This window comes from Empidonax traillii, unplaced genomic scaffold (assembly GCF_003031625.1).
Source record: "Empidonax traillii isolate 1590-97213 ecotype Southwest subspecies unplaced genomic scaffold, ASM303162v1 scaffold2344:size34771, whole genome shotgun sequence".
In the NCBI taxonomy this organism is placed as follows: Eukaryota; Metazoa; Chordata; class Aves; order Passeriformes; family Tyrannidae; genus Empidonax; species Empidonax traillii.
Window position 1 is genome coordinate 8,029 of NW_020957537.1, and position 4,779 is coordinate 12,807.

The window sequence follows — 4,779 nt, forward strand, 5'->3', positions numbered from 1 at the left end:
GCTCTGGCAGCCTTGGGGCCGTGCCCACTGCCCTGGGGAGCCTGGGCAGTGCCAACCACCCTCTGGGGGAAGAACCTTGTGCTGAGCTCCAACCTGAGCCTGCCCTGGCACAGCTCCAGCCCTTCCCTGGCTGCTGTCCCTGTCCCAGCCAGCAGAGGTGGGAGCTGCCCCTCGGGAGGAGCTGCAGCCTGTGATGAATCTCTCCTCAGTCCCCTCCGGGCTGGACAAGCTAACTGCCCTCAGCCACTCCTCATATGGCCCCTCCAGGCCCTTCCCCATCTTCATGTCCCTCCTTTGGACACTCACCAACAGCTTGACATCCTTCTTGTATTGTGGCGCCCAAAACACCCCCAGGACTCGAGGTGAGGCCACCCCAGCACAGAGCAGAGCCAAGCTTTGCACCCTCTGAGCTTGTACCCCCTAGAAGGACCCACTGCCATCCTCTGCCCCCAACACTGTTAGCACAGCCCATCTGTACAGTTTGTGTTTAACATTTCAAGAGGGTGTGGTAACAGCCTTAGATTTTTATGTTCCCAGGGCCCGTGTCCATGACAGTCCCGGCCTCCACCTCTCTCCCCCATTAAGTCCCTCTGCTTTCCAACAGGGAAAAATAATTTCTTCTTCCATCCACCCCTGCTCAGCCGTTCTCCAGGAAGACCTGAGTCAGATGTTTGGTACCTAAACCAAATACCTGAGGAAGGTGGGGAAGAAGGAGACAATTGCTGGAGGGAGACACACAGTTACTAAACCAGCCCTAATGTAAACAAGATCTAAAGCAAGAGTTCAAAGTTATTAAAACTAGGGGAAAACGCCAAAGAAGGAAATTCTTCTCTGTTCACTCACCCAGCTCCGGAGCCAATGGGACCTGCTTCCCCATCCCCTGAAAGCTGATTTATGGGCATGTTTTTAAAAACTGCAGACAACAATAACAACCTCCTCTCCGTGAACCTTTTCATCAGCTCGGAGCTCAAAGGGCTTCTTGAAGATCAACCCATGTGCAGGTGGGGACGCCCAGGCACAGGAAGGAGGGGGTTCTGCTGCCGGGGTGAATCCCCAGTCAGGTACATTCTGTGCTGAGATGCCTCACTCAGCAAACAAAAGCCATAGAGCTCCATCCCTCGCTGTGTATGAGCAGAGGCATGAATGAGAAAAGAGACACTTGAGGAGTTGGATTTTGAGAGATTTGAGCAGTGCCCCTTGAGAAAATGAGGTTATTCCCCTCCTGGCAGCGTTTGCCTCCTTCAGCATCGCAGAGGAGAGCCCTGTTTCTGGGATGCTTTACCCTCTAAAACGTTTGTTTTACCGAGGATAGAAAAAACCACAAACATTCAGGACTCTTTGTTTTGTTTTGCTTTGTTTTCCCCCGCTTATTTACAAATTCCTGTGCTGGAAGGAGAAAGCACAATTTGGGGACTACTTCCTGCACCTCTTTAACAGACGATGAAAAACCTCATTCTCTTAACAGAGCTGGTTTTTTTCCTCTCCTAGAAGTTTTTTCTGTTTCCTAGTTGCAATAACCACGTTACTGCAGGGAAGGATGGCAGATGGGAAACCTAATTTTACTTATTTAAAGCCCATCTTCTCCCCCAGCCGGCTCTTCCCTGGTGGGTAGCTGTGTCACTGAAACCACGAAGCTTCTTGTGGGAGGAAAATCTCAATATCCCCGTAGATCTTGCTGTGAAGAGGCACAAAAATCTCCCTCACAGAAGTACCTGGAGGGGTCTCTGTCTCTTCCACCCCCTCTTTTCTGAGTACTTTGCAGTCGTGAAAGCCTTGAGAAGTGGCAAAATTCACCACCCCCAAAGAGGGAAGCCAAGGAGTGACTAATCCCTCACACCTTTAATGGAACCAGGCTGGCTGAATGGACACTGGGAAACTTCCTGGACATGCCTGGGGGTGTCTGCAGGAGAATCAAGGTGTGTGGAGGACTTTGGAAAGCAGAAAGGACACAAATATTTTACAATAAGTGATGGGGCTAAAGAACCAGCTTAGGCAGAACAAAGGGATCCCACTAACCAGGTCAAACTAATGGGGGGGGGTCACACTTGGAAAGGCAGAATTACAGGGTGAAATATCTGCCCTCCTAATGCCTTAGGGCTGCCTGTGGGATCCCAGCCACAGCCTGGACAGCACGGAAAAGTAGCCAAAATCCCTGTGTAGGAAGAGCTTGATTTTTTCCAAGAGCTGGGGCTGCTTGGAGATGCTTCTGATCAGCTGTGGTTCCACAAGCTGACTCACCCCAACCGTGTCACCGCTGCTTCCCACCAAGTGAGGATGCTGGAAGGCCCAGGATTCCCAGCTTAGCTGGCAGGCTCCAGCCCCTGGCAGCAGCCAAGATCCTTTTGGTGTCAGCATTTTCCAAAGGACACCAGTGCACGTTATTTCAGGAGCACACAGATGTTTGCCACGTGCAGAAAGTTTTGGCTCTCCGTTCCCCAAAACAGGACGACCGTTCTTCCTCTCCTCCAGCCCCGAAAGTGGGATGGACATGGGCTTGGATCGCACATCCCACAGAGTGGCACGTGCTGGGCTGGCATCGCCGTGCTCCTGGTCTGCAGGGAGCTGGAGAAGTTGTCAGGGACACCTGTGTGTGTTAGGGCAGGGAATAGAACAGGAGAAGAGAGGGAAGACTTGCTTCCCCCTCTGAAAATTTAGCTTCTGTTTTACAGGGTAACAAGCGAAATCAGGAAACGTTCCCATGTGAAATAACCCCCCTTGCCTTGTTTCAGAGCACAGACCTGTCAGAGGGAAGGGTGGAGTTTGGGGCTTCACGCAGGGATTGTGCTCTTTGAGCAAAAATTAACTGATTTTCAGCCGATTTCAAGGGATTTCCACGCCCACGGTGCTCCTGCAACACGAAGGTACGGCGGCCACTGGGCTCCTTGGAAAAAGGTCCTGTAAAAAAGGTGGAGGACACGGGAATATCCAGGCTGGGCTCTGTGGGATGAGATCCAGAGTCCCTCAGGTGCCCACCTGCCAAGCTGCCAGGGCTGGGACACCTCAGGTGTCCCTGCAGGTGGCAACCAGAGCTGTTCTGAGCCCTGGGGAACAGCACAGGGAGCACATGGAGCTGCTGGAGAGAGGCCAGAGGAAGCACCAAGAGGATCCCAGGGCTGGAGCAGCTCTGCTGGGAGGAAAGGCTGGCACAGCTGGGATTGTTCAGCTGGACAAGAGAAGCTTTGGGGGGACCTGAGTGTGGCCTTGCAGGGCCTGAAGGAGCTCCAGGAAAGGTGGAGAGAGACTATTGACAAGGGCCTGGAGGGACAGGACAAGGGGGAATGGCTTCAAACTGCCAGAGGGCAGGGTTAGATGGGATATTGGGAAGGAATTGCTGGCTGGGAGGGTGGGCAGGCCCTGGCACAGGTTGGGCAGAGAAGCTGTGGCTGCCCCTGGATCCCTGGCAGTGTCCAAGGCCAGGTTGGAGCAACCTGGGCTGGTGGAAGGTGTCCCTGCCCATGGCAGGGGTGGAATGAGATGATCTTTGGGGTCCCTTCCAACCCAAACCCTTCTGGGATTCCACGACCTTGGAGGTCTTGCTCCTGAGTAGAGATGGGACTGAGCATCCAACAGGAATAAACCTGGCAGTGTTGGGGGGCACACTCAGATGTCAGAGAGCTCCTGAGCAGCTGGACCTGCAGGCTGCCCTGGACACGGGCTCTCTTCTCTGCTCTGGGGATGTGTCAAGTGTGAGGTGATTGTAAGATTGCCATCTAAGCTTCCCCAGAAAAACTACAGATGTTCCTGTGTTTGAGGCATTTGAAAGTAAAACAGCCAGAGGCACTTTTTACATGCTCCAGGAAATTCTCTATCAGCAGGGAACAGGTTCTCTCTCTTTTGACAGCTTTCCTTCCCTGAGGAAGCAGCATTTTCTGAAGCCCACAGATCAGACCTGCCCCCCTCCCCCCCTTTCCCTGCTCTCAAAGCAGCCCGTGTTTTAAATCTGTGTATTAGATTTTCTTTCTAAATTGTTTTATCCTCCTCTCGAAAACCCAAACAATTCCCAGACAGTGACTCGTGCTGACTAATCCAGTCTAGGAGACTTCTACGTGTCCCTGTAACCTAAAACCAGAAAACAAGCTTCCTAATTCAGTAGCTAGACATTCCGATGGAGACCTGCAGGTTCTGAGCCTTTATTTTCCTTCTCCTCAGGGTTAAACACGCTTTTATCTCCACGGTGCCTCCCTCCCCCAGCAGGCAGGAGTTGAGATGAGCTGTAATTCGGGCATTCCTTCCCTGCCTACACTTAGAAGTTCTGCTCCAGAGGGCAGCCCAGTGGCAGAGTTACTGTGAGCCCTTGGCGAAGGCAAACAGGGAGGGGAAGGGGTGCCTGAAATAATCGTGGAGGCTTCCCCAAATCACTGTAAGAAGGCCCAGTGATGAAAAAAGAAAAAAAAAGAAAAAAAGAAGACACGGGGCCGCGGAAAAATTGTATTTTTGGCCCATTTACAGCGCTGGGCTGAGTCATGTTTTAGTCATGTCTGGAAACCACAGGGCCATTAGAAGGCCTTGCAGTCTGACAGTCGCAGTAGGGACAGGCTGCTGAGCTCTGAGCAAGGTCTGTCTCGGGGCAGATAATGGGGTTTATTGTCTGTGCTGGGAGCCAGTAACCAGCACTGCCCCTCAGAAAAAAAGGGATATCACTCCTGGACACTCCACCATGAACCCAAGCTTGTCTTGCCACCCTAAAGAGGGAAAAAGGCAAAAAGGTTCCTTTTCCAGGCCAGCTGAGTTGCAGGGGGTGGTGATGAAGGAGCTGCTCTTGCTTTGGGCTCTGGCTCT